Raw genomic sequence first — 17,059 nt, 5'->3', positions numbered from 1 at the left:
AAGATGGAGTGGAGTAAGAGGAGAGGTGGTGAGGCGAGGTAAGTTGGGACAGGTAAGGTGGCAGGGGTAGGGTTACGTGTCTTGGGAGGGGTGGGAGATGGGGAAATGCGTGATGGTTGTGACCTGTATGGGGTGTGGTGGGGGCTAACCTATGGGGATGTGGAAGAAATCTGTAAGGCAGAAAACCTGAAGAATACCTGGTAAAGTCTTGAGCCCCACATTGGTCGACCGAGCAGTCGAAAGCCTCAGCCCGCAGTCCCACGCAGCCTAGCTGGATGTGACAGCCGGGCCGGGTTCTCCCTTTCTTGTTAATTGTAAACCAGAGGTATTACACCTTCCCCTACCCCACCGTATGGATTGGCAGGAAAGCTAAGCCAAAACTTCAACGAGGGGTATGGCTAGAGAGGAAGCTATACATGAACGGAAAGAGAGACAGAAAAAAACAAAAGAATGTAGTCTAGAAAGCAAAGGAATTATGCTAAATGCTTTGGATATGTCGAGGGCTACGACCAAAATTTTACGTTTAATCATCCGGGGTCCAATACTCCTCAGAACCTTAACTATAATAATAATAAGAAACACCATGACATGCATGGTGAAGTTTAAGTGCGCCCAGTACAAGTATTTACAAAGTATACAAGACAATCTAGGCTGTGAAGGCTACGTGGGCCTGAGGGCTGCAGCCTCCAACAACTTGGTTTACCAACAAAGCCCAACAGCCTCGCCCAAGCCCGGACTGTGGAAATTACACACACATACACATCTATAAACGATATCTTTAAGTTACTTCCCCAATTATGAATAAAATAAAGGTTAAGATACTCGTAAAATTTGACCAGGAACGTTATCTCCAGAAAGTCAAGAATAAATCTAACTTGTGAAGATAAGTCGATAGAAACAACTTAAAAGAAATGGGTCATAATTACCAAAGTCATTCATTACCACTGTCATTAACCTCCAATGGTTTTTAGCACCATTAGCTTTCTAGTGAATACATCAGAGCCATTAACGTACAACTGAATTTCTTAGCACCATGAACTTACAACTTTTACGAGTGAATTTATTGGCACGTCACGAACACCCTAGGTGCATTAATCAGCAACTGAGTGCATTAATTAGCTCCATAACTTAAACCCAAAACCGTAATTAGCACTAGTAAACTACACTCCGAGTGCATTAATTTGCATCAGCATATTAGCAGTCATTAGCACTAGAAACTTAAACCCTTAGCGCATCAATTAGTACCCTTACATCGAGTGCATTAATTAACACCAGTAACAGGACAACAACAAAATGTCGGCATAAACATTACAATCAGTCCAATCTTTCTTCTATACACACAAACACACCACTGGCATGGCGGCAGTCCATCAACTTCAATCATAATAAACTGTTCAAAGTTGTCCATTTACAACTACAGTTAATCTTCCACAGCGATCTATACATTCTATTCCGCCAGCACTAGGCTACAGATTTAGCTTCAGTAATGTTCCTCACTACCCACATCTTTATTGTCCTACTGTTTATACAAACATCTATCTTTGTAATGTTTATATAAATATTTATCCTTGACACAGAACACTTATCCACCTAAACATGCAAAGACAATGGCTCTTTAAAACCAAGTACGTCAGTGTGGCACTAGATAACCACGATATGACACCGTCTAAGCACCTGTCACAGACTGCTGGGCATCGTATGGCACTGGTTACTGAGGGGCATCGTTCTGTTTACTACAGGACATGGTACTATGGTAACGGTTACTAAGGCATTAGTTACTGTGGAGCATGGCATCGAGCAATGGTCACTGAGGAATGGCACACTGACACTGGTAACTGTGGGGCATGGCATTATTTGATATGAAGCATGGCAGTGGCACTGGTTACTACGAGACATGTAATTGTATCATTGGTTACTGTGGGGCAAGGTACTGTGTACAGCTGGTGACTACGGACACAGCACAATGGCAATGGTTACTGTGGGACATGGCACCGTGGCATAGGTTCTTACGGGATACGGCATTATGACAGAGGTAACTGTTAGGTCATGGCTGTATGTAGAACTAATCACTGTGGGGTATGGCATCGTGGAAATGGTTACTCAGGGGCATGGCTCTATCTGGCAAGTACATTACTGTAAGGCATAGAACTGTCTGGTAAGTTAGTTTGATATGGCACTATGTGTAGCAATGATTACTGAGGGGTACCGGGCAAATGTGCAGCAGTATTGGTACAGGGTTGTGCAGCATTACGGCTCTTAGTGACTGTGCAGCAGAAAAGCAATCGCTGAATGCGCAGCATGGTCATGTGGCACTGAATGACAACAGCACAGCAAGGCCACTGGCTATGAAGCTGAGCACTATGGCATCCCCTGGCGATACGGCACATCAGAGCAATGGTATATAGTGACTGCACATCGCAGTGTGAAGCTGATTTTGGTGTTTCGTGGCATGAGGCACCGAAGACTGTTCTGAGATTGTGGCCTGATGACTGTAAACATGACTATGTTTACAGAAGCACTGATGGCTTTGAAGTATGGCAGTGAGGCATTAGTGGCTAGGCATCATGGCAATGTGGATCTGATGGGTGCCCAGCATGGTAGGTGGCAATGATGGGTGAGCAGCATAAGTGAAACTCATGGCTGTAAAGCATGGCACTGATGGCGATGCAGCATGTGGCACTGAGGGGTATGCAGCTTGGCTTAGAGGCACTAATGACTGTGCAGCATGGCAGTGACACTAATGGCCGTGGAATATTGCACAGCAAAGCAAAGTATGGTACAGGTTCCACACGTAGCAAGAGGCACTGCCTTACTCTAAGCCCTGGTAGAAGTGCTTAGCAGTGCTGCTTGACCGCCGGGTTGATTATGGGAGGAGAAGAGCAGAGCAAGCAGGCAAAGCAGAGGTGGCATGAGGTGGGCAAGCAGGCAAAGCAGGCAGGGCAACAGGCTAGCCAGCAAGGAGCTGCAGCAGATCTGGCTGCGGCCTGGTGGAAGTCGACCAAGTATGTGGCTCTGCGCGGCCTCATATGCCCTCGTCGTTGATGGTATTTAATTTTAGCGTTTAAATATCAAGTTGCAACCCACGCAAGGAGTTGCCACTCGCCCGGACCCACGTCGATACTCCTCATCGTCCACACCGAGGCTCACACACCTCCCAGCACGTACAAAAAAAAGGCAAGATTGCACGACACGAGTTTAAACTTTAATTTCATGTTTCTCAAATCCCACCAGGGAGGCAGCACAGAAATCGCATGTCCTTCCCTACGAGAAACGGAGGCAAAATACGTAACTGTTACTGCTCCCTGGGATTACCGTGATTTCACAAACTTTCTTTTCGTTCTTTTCTACTCACCAATTACTATCAGCATGCTGGAGTGCACTGACATTTCCAGTATCGAAAAAAAAAAAACACACCTACACCCGAGCGGCCACAGAACGTCTATACTCCATTAACGCGTTCCCTCCACTGACGGTCGACATGCTGGAGCCAGGGGCGGAGCCACCGCTCGCTAGATTCGCCCGTCCGCACTGTAAACTAGTTCCCATCAATTAATTCATCAGTTTCTTTTCTCTGCCGTAAGATTTCATAGCCTCCACCAAATCAATAAAATAATCATGAGTTTATAGATGTATCAAATGTGTGGATTATGCAGAAATTAGGTGGTGTAAACTTCCTAACTTAAAGCGTTGATATGTAGGTTTAGCAGGTGTAAATATACCAAAGGATCATTAGTACACGACACAAACAATTCATTTTACATAAAATAAAACACTTTAAAAATACCCAAACATGCAAAGGACTTGAGATTCAGCGGCTCAAAAAATGTTTCGCGAACTTTTTTTTTTTTTTATTAAGGGGAGGCTCCTGAATACCTTAGCTAACAATATTCCTCAATGGCTCTACTGCACTCTGAATATATGGCCACAACATGCGCATGCCAGCCACATGTTCTTCAAAACTTCATGAGCACCAAAGGTTGCTGCAGGGGAACTAAACATGTTACAGAAGGGCATAAATATACATACGCCAATAAACATACACTCGACCAAGGTCAAATAACACACGAAAGTAGGTCCATTCACTTGACCGCTCACTCACACACACACACACACACACACACACACCTGCGTAATGTGGTATATATATATATATATATATATATATATATATATATATATATATATATATATATATATATATATATATATATATACCTCTATTTACATGTCATAAGGGACGGTGCCATATGATATTAAATCCCTGACCGTAATACACCAATAAAAACCACGAGTAAATAATAAGTTATACCGGAAGAAGGTTACAAAGTTAGAGACATTAAAATGGCTTTTCACGGGCGTGCTTAAGACGGCCAGAGATGATGTGGGCGACACGGGGCAAATAGAGATAATCTATTCAACTTTTGTATACGGAAAGCGAAATGATGTGGTTGTTAGAGGAACATACTTATTATCAAAAGATGACATTAATATAGAAATGAGTAATATTAATTAAATGAAATACTCAAACATATGAGGCTAGCTGAGGTAGGCTTATGCAAATAAACTTTATCATTTATAAGAAACAGACAAGATGTTACAAATGTAAGACAGTTTGGTACAATTAACAGATACAGGAAGTAACAGGTAATAGAAACACGAAATTACAAATGATACACAGTTTCCATGTAAAAGATACAGGTAACTGCAAGTAACAGAGCTATTTGTACAATACGGGGAGGGTTCAACGTTTATAGCGACCTCTCTCTCTCTCTCTCTCTCTCTCTCTCTCTCTCTCTCTCTCTCTCTCAATGCATATAGTCATCAAACATAGGGAATACAATGTCTCACAATACAGCAGGAATCACAAAAAGAAATCAATTCATTCACAAAGCACATGTAATATCGAGTGAGCGTGGGGGAAATACTCGTAACCAGATACAACACAGATGAACCGCTGATGCACGCACGTAAACACACATCTACTAATACACTTAACACAATAGAAAAAAAAATATCATAACAAATCAGTTAACAATGAAAGATCATGTAACTAGGGCCATCATTCACCTCACAGATGATAGAGGAGTGATTTAAATCAGGACATTTGATGATGCTACTCTTTTTTTTTTCAAAACAAGAACTTTTACATGTAGGATGGGACAAGTTTCACATGACGCTACTTATATAACGTCATGATGACCATAATACATCCCTATGAACTGAGTTACTGATACGCAAACATTGCCTGAAGAATGGTCCAGTTCTTGACGTTGGTTAATGGGTCTCTCTACAGCCGAAAGTGATGATTCGACTATGAAATATTGCCTTGAGTGCAGGAGGCTCACATTAACGTCCTGTTTTCACGACCCATGGCTTAGTTTGCCGAGCCTGCGTTCCTGGTCTTACAGAATGTATGGCCCTTTTATATCTCAGGACCAAGAGGCTGTGCAGTTTTAGAACACTGACGATCCACTAAGTTACCCAGAGGTAATGCCAGATGTTCCCCACGACACCACCTACCCACTCAGCTGAGAGAGAAAGACATGCTAAATTCCTAACAGATTCCCAGTGCGTCGCTGATGGCCGAATCGATCGACAGTTAGGATTTTAAACAACGGCTGACCCAAGGGCGAATTTACCCTTAACCTCAAATCTAACCCAAGATTAGCTTTGACGCGAAACCCGTGGCCTTTACTTGCTGGCGGTGTTACTTCCCTAACTCAGTGTTCTAGTAAGTCCCAATCGGATCCAATGTGGCCTCCTCCTGTTCTTCAAATACTAGGCGACAGTAACGAGAATTTCTTCACCTAAGTACTTCAGCCCTCCACAAATACTCTATCTTGCTGTACTTCAGCCCTCCACAAATGCTCTACCTTACTGTAGATTTAAGAATGCTACATGTTGGATCTACAGCCATCATCGACCTTTGGGTAGGTTAGGATGCGAAGGATCTGAACATCGATTTATCACCTCACACAATAGTCTTTCTCCTCTCCGTCTTCGTCAGTGAACAAGTGAACAAATTTGAAACAGGTTAGGGGTAACTTATGTATACGTATAAAAACAAACAAGTTGACCTAGTAGTCAAAGCAGTTCTTACTAATAAGGTGAATGTTTTCTTACCTTTCTATACTCATAACTTAGAAATTCAGCGACAAATAATCAACACTCACGACCAGACGTATCTTGATGATAATATGATAATACAAAAAGTTGTTAACAGAGGGAATGGAGAGACATATACAATACTTACATTTATCTTGTTCACCCTGTGTCTTTGGGCAACGAAGGGATAGTCTAGTCATTCTGTGATTTATTTCAACAGAAAATCTGAGTCACCTAAAGTATCAGCAAACTTGAAAAAGATATTCCTGACCAACTCCGAATTCTACTTCCTTGAGGGAATACGCCTACCCTAGCCCACTTACTACAAAGCCATTAGATAACTGGACGAATAACCGGTACAAGACCCAAGGATTTTCTTTTATGGCAATGGATATTGTCTCGTGGGCTTTACGCGATTCCAATAAGTAAAAAAGTACGAATAGCGCAAACGGGATATTTCTGTAGTCTAGTGGAACCAGACCTAAATTTAAATATGAAAAATGTTAATTACGCTTTACGGAACAATGATTGCCCAATTCTAATTCTATTATCATTAACAGTGAAAGATAGCCCATGATACTGTATCTTACTCCACATGGAATGTTTTGAGTGAACGTTGCTGTCGGATGTACAGTGTTTTGTCATCAATTACCCCACACACTGGGGTTACAATGTACGACTTTCAAGTAAATGCATATTTTGTAGCAGAAGCAAAGCCATGCAATTTATTAATCATGTACTTATTTCGTTAAGTCATTAGGCTGAGAGAATAATGTAAATGTGCCAATGTCCACCTGCTCGTGGTTCTCCCTTTGAAATAGTCATATATTGTTCCGTTTTAAATGAATATTAATCAGCTGATATAATCAAATATGTGATGGGAAATTTAAATCAGCTTGGTAAAGGATACATATTTATTATCATGAATATTTAACTGAAGTGGAGGGCTCCAAGTGAATGGTTATTATATATATATATATATATATATATATATATATATATATATATAAGAAAGGGTGATCGTAATTCAGTAGTTCATATAATTTAGTTTCTTGAAACTTTACAAAACACTTCATGATTCAACGGAAGAAATCTGCCTCATTAATTGAAAACAATTCGTTAAGTCTCAGCTCCTTACAGGGGTGTGTGATGTCTCCATGGTTGTTTAATTTGTTTATGGATGGGGTTGTAAGGGAGGTAAATGCAAGAGTCCTGGAAAGAGGGGCAAGTATGAAGTCTGTTGGGGATGAGAGAGCTTGGGAAGTGAGTCAATTGTTGTTCGCTGATGATACAGCGCTGGTGGCTGATTCATGTGAGAAACTGCAGAAGCTGGTGACTGAGTTTGGTAAAGTGTGTGGAAGAAGAAAGTTGAGAGTAAATGTGAATAAGAGCAAGGTTATTAGGTACAGTAGGGGTGAGGGTCAAGTCAATTGGGAGGTGAGTTTGAATGGAGAAAAACTGGAGGAAGTGAAGTGTTTTAGATATCTGGGAGTGGATCTGTCAGCGGATGGAACCATGGAAGCGGAAGTGGATCATAGGGTGGGGGAGGGGGCGAAAATTTTGGGAGCCTTGAAAAATGTGTGGAAGTCGAGAACATTATCTCGGAAAGCAAAAATGGGTATGTTTGAGGGAATAGTGGTTCCAACAATGCTGTATGGTTGCGAGGCGTGGGCTATGGATAGAGATGTGCGCAGGAGGATGGATGTGCTGGAAATGAGATGTTTGAGGACAATGTGTGGTGTGAGGTGGTTTGATCGAGTAAGTAACGTAAGGGTAAGAGAGATGTGTGGAAATAAAAAGAGCGTGGTTGAGAGAGCAGAAGAGGGTGTTTTGAAATGGTTTGGGCACATGGAGAGAATGAGTGAGGAGAGATTGACCAAGAGGATATATGTGTCGGAGGTGGAGGGAACGAGGAGAAGAGGGAGACCAAATTGGAGGTGGAAAGATGGAGTGAAAAAGATTTTGTGTGATCGGGGCCTGAACATGCAGGAGGGTGAAAGGAGGGCAAGAAATAGAGTGAATTGGAGTCATGTGGTATACAGGGGTTGACGTGCTGTCAGTGGATTGAAGCAAGGCATGTGAAGCGTCTGGGGTAAACCATGGAAAGCTGTGTAGGTATGTATATTTGCGTGTGTGGACGTGTGTATGTACATGTGTATGGGGGGGGGGGGTTGGGCCATTTCTTTCGTCTGTTTCCTTGCGCTACCTCGCAAACGCGGGAGACAGCGACAAAGTATAAAAAAAAAAAAAAAAAAAAATATATATATATATATATATATATATATATATAATGCTAATTCGGTTTCTCGCGTTGCGAGGTAGCGCAAGGAGCAGGAAAAGTAAACAACTGCTTATAAGCACTGTCTAGTTGTCAAGTATGATGCTTAGAAATCAAAGGCCCCTTCCCCTCCAAAGCCAAGCCCCACAAATCATTCTGGTTGTTCCTCTGACTATTTCATATACCATGGTTCAGCCTAATGACACCACGTGGTCCCTGATATACCATACAGTTTGTTCCATCTCACACCCTATACAGGGCCTGATACTTCCCATCTCTTTCTCCGTCTACCCCTCACCCTCGTTCCCTCCACTTCTCCCACGCGAGTCCTCATTGTCAATCTCCCTTCACTTATCCTCTCCATAAATCCAAAAACCATTTCAGCACACCCTGTTCATCTCGGTCATACTCAGCTCACGACCAGACCTCATGTACATACCGACAGACACATATACATGGATAAATAAGATGCACAAATGTTTCTGAATGATCGAAATTTAACCTGAACTACAAATCAGCATCTAAATATGCCTTGGGTATCCGTACGTACCAGATATATCCTGTGGTTGGCTGAACATATCGCACATTCAATCGTTCCAATTGCAGTAAAGAGACGAGCAGCACAATGGCGTTCTGTAGCGGCGCAGGATTACCCCATATTTTCCACTCCGTCGTAACGGCCGCGCCACTGCCCACGATCTTGCCATATCATTGACAATAAACCTATATCTGGGAATTATGACAAAATGCCATACGTTGGTATTGATAATGATAATATCTATAAGAGGGTTATCGTATTTATTGCAGCCAAAGTGTGAAAATATACGGTACACGAAGATATTTACTCAACAAGGGTATAGCGAACCTCGAAAGGGAGTTAAAACGAAGTCTTTCACAAGCATTGGGTTAGCAGTCTTGATTATTGAAGATGTTCACTGGAGGTGGCATAGGACTGTTCTTGTAGGTGTCTGTACGAGATAGGATGGGGGCAACTCCCCTAAAATCACTCATCCAACTGAACCAGGACATGTACTTCCCTCACACCATGCTGAGAGCGTTACGAGACTAAACAACACAATAAACCTCTGCCCATAAACGAAAGAATGAAGACCTGTTCCATGTGCGCCGAACAAAACTCCACATGGAAACTGTGTTCACCATCCCTACACCTGTGTGATCTGTGGCGACCTTCACTCTGTGCAGGGTAAGGTCAGAAAGGCCGTCATGAAAGGGAAATGCAAGGAAATGACAGGTAGCGCAGTACACTGTATATACCTACACTCCATAGACCCTCCTAAGACTCCACAAGAAAAAGATCTTCCTGTATATCTCGAAAACAAAGAAATAAAATTAATCGTCCTTAATGGCTTTTATCGTGATGATAAAGGACAGGAGGTCACAGGACAGACCCAGACCACACGAAAAAAAAAACATAAACCATGATGTACGATAGCAGAAACCTTCTTACGGCTGTGCTGGACCAGCCAGTTAAATAACTGCCTCAGACAAGCCAGGCTAGTCACCTGATCCACGTGTCTCCCAAGGCGTTAACCACACTGACTGCACCCATCCCAAGAGTAAGCCCAACCCTCAGGGAAAGTCCAACATAATCACCATTCTCAGGGTAAGCCCAACATGTTCACCATCCTCAGGTCAAGCCCATGTTCACCAACCCTAGGACAAGACATGCTCAAGATTGCTAGGACATGCCAACATGCTCACCATCCACAGGGCAAGCCCAACAAGCTCACCATCCCCAGGGCAAGCCCAACCTGCTCATCATCCCCAGGGCAAGCCCACATGATCAACATCCCAGGTCAAGTCCATATGCTCAACATCCCCCATGCTTACCATTTCCGAATCAAACCTACATAGCTCACCATCCCCAGGGTAAGCCCACAAGTTCACCCTCCCCAAAGTGAGCTCGTTAGCTCACCATTGTTGAGGCAAACCCACATGCTCACCATTCCTAAAGCAAGCAGCCTGTGCAGTGAAATGTGAATGATTGAAAGGAGTGCAAGGAAAAATGGCTGGAGGTATAAGGCAATGAAATGATGAAAAAGATGAGGACTCCAGAAAGAAGACTGGGGTGTTTAGAACATGGTGGTAAGCAGAATGAAAAAATCATGGTGAATTGTATGTTAAAAAGTGGAGGTACTAAAAGTCCTGCACAAGAAGGGTGTTAGAATAGCAGGAGTGAATAGAAATATAAAAAAGTTTAAAAAAAAGGGTAGGAGTGCTACTGACTGGAAAGGAATTTCAACACTTCTATGGCAAAAGGGAGGTATCGGAATACTAAGAGTGCTTGTATAGTGTCCTTGTATAAAGGAAAGGCGTACAAAAGTAAATGTTTGAAACACCATAATGTGTCTGTTTTGTATACCTGGTATATGGGGGACTGGTGACTAACAGCATGAAGTGGGGATAGCATTAAAAAAACATCTAACTGAACAGGAGGAACATGGCTTCAGTGACTACGTGGACCATATATTTCTGTGAAAATCTTGTGTGAACACCACTGAAAGAGAGAGAGGAAGTGTATGAAAGAACTGATAGAGAGATATTGTGGATGGTGCACAAATATATGGGGTAAATGGAAGGTAGAGTAGCTAATTCATATTTGTAAATGTCACTAGATCCATCTTTACTTATTAAAAGTGGTTAAGAAAATACTAAGCACAAAAATAAGGTAAAAATGACACAAAGAATAGAAAAGTACACTTATTTAAAAGATCAACTGCACATTTAAATAATGAATACATACAAGTAATGAAAGCTTCAGCATGAACTCTAAATAGCATAAAATTAAATGAATATTTCAGACTTGCAGGCAAAAAAACATTTTAGATGACAACACATGTAAATAAAGAGCAAAATATTTATCATAAAACATCTTTTGAAATACCCACTTATCATTCCATGCCGCTCAAATCCCAATGAGTTACTTCTCCCTAGCTGGTGCTACTGGATGTTGCTTGTTCTCGTGAACTCTTAAGTAATGTGTAATTATGGCAGCATTTTCCATCACTGAAGCCCATATCTTATGACCAAGATTGATCTAAAACTCATAACACTCATTCTGCTCTGATATTACAATGATCACATGACTGAACACTCAGTCAGTATCAGCATCAGAATGAGGTAATATGAGCACTGTTAAAGGGTTATAAGTTCTTCAAATGGAATCTCCCTGTGGTATCCTTGTAGGTAGCTATTAGCACTAAAATTCTGTAAAAATTCTCCAAGTTTATATCATGCAACTAAATGCCAAAAGATATCACTAAATGAAATGGAAAGTAGCTAATATACCAAAATATGTCACTAAATAAAATGGAAAGTACTCTAAATCTAGCAAAATCCCTAAACTGACATTCCTGTTTGGAGCCTGAACATTAAGAAAAGTGGGAGACATGAATGAGATAGCATGAACTGGATCAATGTGATACACAGGCAGTTACATACTACAAGTGGAATACACCAAGGCATACAAAGTGGTGGATGTGGGTGATACGCTCTGGTTTCGACACATTTCACAAGACAGATAAGATGTGGTTGTATGTAAATGAGGCTATTTTTCATCTGCTCCTAACACTACCTCACTGAGGAGTAGAATCATTTGTGAATAATGATCAGAAGTGTCTAAAGTAAGTGATGGGTATCAATAGTCAGTAATGCCTATTTCCTTAGTGCAAGCTTGCTATAATAATTACCTTAAATATTTTCTGACATTTAGACTACAATTTTACATGAGGTGTCCATTACAATTACACTTTTCTTTTTATAATATCCGAGTGATAGGAAAACAGTTTCTATATGCAGAGGTTTATTTTCAGTATAAACACGTTATCACACAAACATAATGACCATAACATAAACTTATTCACATGGAATGAATGTTTCATAAAGACAAACTGCTTAATGTGTATTTACATAATGAACACAGTAGTTATTTTTGTAAACTTTTATGTTTTTCTTACAAAATTTAATATTATATTATGCTTAAAACTAATCAAAATTCCTTTACTAAAATTTTTTTGGTAAGAAACTTGTACCTCACTGGCAGTCTAAGATGAATTATCTTTAAATAGCTTAAATATTCTTGACCTCAAAAATCTGTTTCCTGCTTTTCTAAAGTTACGACTGTTAAAACTACAAAAGAAAAGAGATTTATAAATTCTCTTTCTCATAGTAACCTCCCAGTCTTGACAAAGAAAAGAATAAATTCATTTATGTAAATATACTCAAATCCTGAAGACAGTATCATACCAATATGTATGGCAGTTATCATGTAGATTTTTTTATGACATGACATCTACAACTGGAAAATATAAATCAGATGATGCAAATGTGAGCTAAAATCAGTACACACTGAAATATGGTCAAAAAAAGGGAAAACACTTAAAAGCTCTGAAAGATTGATTCATATGAATTATTTTACCACAGAACTTTGAGGTATCTGTTCTGTTGCATAAGACGTCTAAGTACACCATAAGTCCATTAATTGAAATACAGACCAGTGTGAATGCTGTCATCCAAATTTTCAACACCAATCTTTAGCTAAAAGAAGAAAACTGGAGAATCACCACACACAACCCATGAAACTGCTGATATTTTTAATGAACCACAGTATCACAAGGTTGGAGGTAAAATGGAAACCCCTCACTATGAATAAATTAAATGTAAATCCATAAAAAAGCCACACACCTTGTAATGCATCAGTAGATATGAATAAATCCCTCATGTGACTTTTCAACAGTCAAGTAAGAAGCAGGTCATGTTTAATTTTCCCACATAAAATCTACATCTTTTTGACAAGTATTTCCATATTTGGAAGTACAACCTTCTAGATTTACCTTTTAGGAAGTTTTGATATGCATGTCACATGATGATGATAAGTGTGTGTGGCTCAACAGGTTCTGGGTGTGCTATCTTGATGGTAGGTGCACTTGTAATAAAATGGACAGGTTCAATAGGTCCAATGTTTATTCAGTAAAGTGAATCAAAACTGTCTCTTGGGATTCAAGGAATGTTTGTTGATATCAAAGCTGTGTCTGTTGATATCAAAGTTGTGTCCATTGGTAATAAAGCTGCATCTGCTGGTATCAAAATTATGTCTGTTGGTATCATAGTACAAGGATGAAAGTCTTCAAACACGTTTGCCAAACCCATATTTGATTTATCCGCCAATCAAGTTTCATTTCTACAAGCTCTGTATGCCAATACAAATGTTGTCCTCATTTCCATACACCTAATGTTTTTCTTTTAAGCAGTATTTCCTTGTTGATAAATTGCACATCTTATAATTCCTGCTTAAAATCTATTGGATTATAATAATCTAAAAAGATATGAGGATGGGGAGAAAGAATACTGCCCATGTATTCTGTGTGTGTCATAAAGGCAAAAAAGAAGGGTGGGAGCAGGAAATCCTCCATTCCTGTATTACTTTCAAAAAGAAAGAACAGAGCAAGGAGCCAGGTGAGAATTTTTCCCTCTCAAGGCTCCATCATCTGTTCTTGACACTACCTCACTCATGGTATGCACATATGGAAAAAGATATGAAGATTACAAAAACACATTTCCCTGGTAGGGTAAAATATCTGAAGAGAAATCCAACAATTGGAACATATAAAGAATATATCAAATAGATAAAACTGGTAAACAGCAACTTAATTCAAAAGAATATAAATTTACTAAAAGTTCTACAACAACATAATGTACTCAACAATAATCCTTTATCGAAGAATACCCTACTGCTTACTTTTGATATGTATATTTACAGGTTTAAACAAAGATGGGTACTATAAGGTTACTGACTGTTTTCAAAATATTGATCCAATTAAAAGTATTTCAAGGCTCTTCCTATTATAGCTCATTCCAGGATAAAATAGACGGGCAATATAATGTTTCTGACTGCTATGAAAATATTAATGAAATAAAAAAATATAGTCCTTTTTTATAACACTCAATCTGTCCTGAATGGTCATTGTAAATATCAAAGGAATTCAACATCAAAATACTTTACCTATTCAAAAGAAAATGTAAATGGAAACTCAGATGTCCTTGCTGAATATCCTAATAAAGAATAAAATGCTTCTGTAAAACTATTACCAAAATTATATTTTTATTATCATCATAAACAACGTTTTCATGAAATCACGTTTCACTGCAATAATAAATAAATATATTGCTACATTCATTACAACTACTTATACAAATGTACTGGTTTTTCATTGTGAATAAAAATGAACACTGACCTTACACACAAGGAATCTCTTGTTATAAAAGTCTCCTACCAGCAGAATATATTTCAATAAATATTTAAGAATTATAAGGTTTATCTCAAGATTTTCTTTTCCATTAATCACTCTTCTATTCTGCCACATTCCCAGTGGAGTGTAGGAAATCTTCACAATATCATTAACTGTACAATGACAATTAATTCTAAAATCTCTCTGCTTTCCTGTTGTGTAATCTAGCTAATATATTTCCTCTGGTAATCCTTAACTTTTCTAAACAGTATAAATTAATGCCAACTACCTAATACATGATAACCCAAGTAAGGACAAAATTTCTTTGGCAATTATTTCATATATTGTAGGTAGTCTATAACACATTAGTATGTGGATACATAAGGTGTCTGACGTACTGGCTGCATGCATAAAACCTGTTATAAATTCAAAAATCTTGATGTTGGATATCAATACACAGTACATATAAATATCAAACGCAACTAACTGACATCTGTAGCTTCCTTGCTTTTTAATTTCAGTTATCTCTCTCTCATATACCATTGGTGATTTAACATCCTTTAAACCACCTTCCTCTTATTGTGCATTAAAATCTACTCATCAGAATCATGATTCGTGTTATCAGCCTTCTGCACGACATAGTAAATAATGACCTGAATACCATGAAGACTGCAGGTTCAAACCTGTATCTCATGGCTTGTGAGTACAGTATGTTTATAATGCATGACTGCATACAACAGAAATACTTCATATTGAGAATGAAACCCTGACCTCCAGAGTAAAAGTAAGGCTAGCATTTAAGCAAGTGAAACAGATGAGAGCCATGTAAGAAGCTCTCCATTATAATTTCCACTCTTCAGTTGAACTAACAACTTTGCATAAACCTATTTGGAGATATCAAAGGTATTCCAAACTTAAAAAAATACAAAATAGCTTTACAAAATATGTGTTTGAAGGAAAGAAATACTTCTGAGTTTCCATTTATTAAAAAATATAAAGTAACTGGCAGTTTTTGGATGATACTTCAAACAGGTAATCTATGAATGAAGTACTGGACAGTAAAATGAAGGTTTATATCTAACTATATATCTACTGTATATAAAAGGTATCTGCATTTAAGGTACCATAGTATAAGAACCACAACCATGTCTACTCCTATGATTCACCACTAATTCTACATTCCACTAATTCAGTCACAAAGAGAAAAATTACACGATTTGATGGTGATAACATTCCCGGCTATTTGTGCGTCTTTGCTTGTAAACTGAGGACCCATCAGGTCCTCACAGGCATAAAAAATCCCACATCAAATCTCAAGTTTTCTATATAATCAAAAGGGAAACCCAGTGGCCTCCCACTTCCCCTCAAAGCCACAATTTCCCTACTATATGACTTGAACTTTATGTCAAATAAACCTTTTCAATAAGGGGTGTTGTGACAAACCAAAAATATTTACACTAGCTTAGTGGTGTAATTATAGCAAAAACCTCTTAAATCTTGAACAAAGCTATTGTCGGAAGAGAAATGGCGACAGTACAAAGAAATAAAAGCAACACGTTACTGATGCTAGACAATGAGCTTAGGGGTCAGTAGCCATCAAAGTGTTGGAGGAGAGAGTACAATATCTGCTCACTGCCTGACCATCTTTAGCACCTGCAGGCCCATCTAAAGCCTGAGATGTAAATATTGTATGGACAGTAAATATCCTTATACAAAAGTCTAATAAACTCTGTGAGGTATAGTTTGAAGAAGAAACAGTGAAAAAAGAAACTGATGGCCGATAACTCTGAAAACAGAACCGACACTGCAAATAGGCGACAAAAGCAGATGTAGGAGATCAGCTGGCAGTGGCTCTCCACATGATATTGAAAAATTAAATATGTACACATGTAATAATGATGAAAAAAAAATTTGACCTCAACCTAAGACACTGGAGAAAGAAGGTAAGTAAACCAACAAATAGCTTATCATCAAATGTTTCAGGAGATGGATACAGTGTACAGTATTTACGAAATAATCAAAGCCTTTTCCTCTAACTTTTCTTGCAAATATAATTTTTCTCTGTAGTCACTCACTCTATACAATACATAAATACTAGAAAGACAACTAAGACCTCCATAATGAAATAAAAGAAAACGTGGTCTGAATTAACTTTCCCGGGAAGATCTCTGCAATGTTCCAATATGTGTCAATGGTAATACGTATTCAGGAAAAACAAATATACCCATTCCAGAAAAAAATAAGATATTCAAACTAACTGATCTGTGCAAATGCAAACACTATAGAACCCACATGCATGAGTGGAATAAAAAAGTGGAAATAGGAAAACAAGGGAGAAAACTCATGCCTCAAGCAATGCTACTAGGACACTTATACAAACAAACTTTGACCCTTCTACAAAATGGTTATGGGAGTTACCAGAACATGT

General features: G+C 39.1%; 1 protein-coding gene across 1 annotated transcript in view; it reads right to left on the bottom strand.

The window, feature by feature from the left end:
* LOC139759850 (protein mothers against dpp-like) overlaps positions 1 to 3,457 on the bottom strand; it is an 88,227-nt gene extending 84,770 nt beyond the window's left edge. Inside the window, 1 exon segment of the mRNA XM_071682354.1 lies at positions 3,419 to 3,457. The gene's annotated coding sequence lies outside the window, so the exon portion shown is untranslated.
* Between the last annotated feature and the right edge of the window lie 13,602 nt (positions 3,458 to 17,059).

Source organism: Panulirus ornatus, chromosome 34 (genome assembly GCF_036320965.1).
Source record: "Panulirus ornatus isolate Po-2019 chromosome 34, ASM3632096v1, whole genome shotgun sequence".
Lineage (NCBI taxonomy): Eukaryota > Metazoa > Arthropoda > Malacostraca > Decapoda > Palinuridae > Panulirus > Panulirus ornatus.
This window is presented reverse-complemented; position numbering and strand designations above follow the sequence as displayed.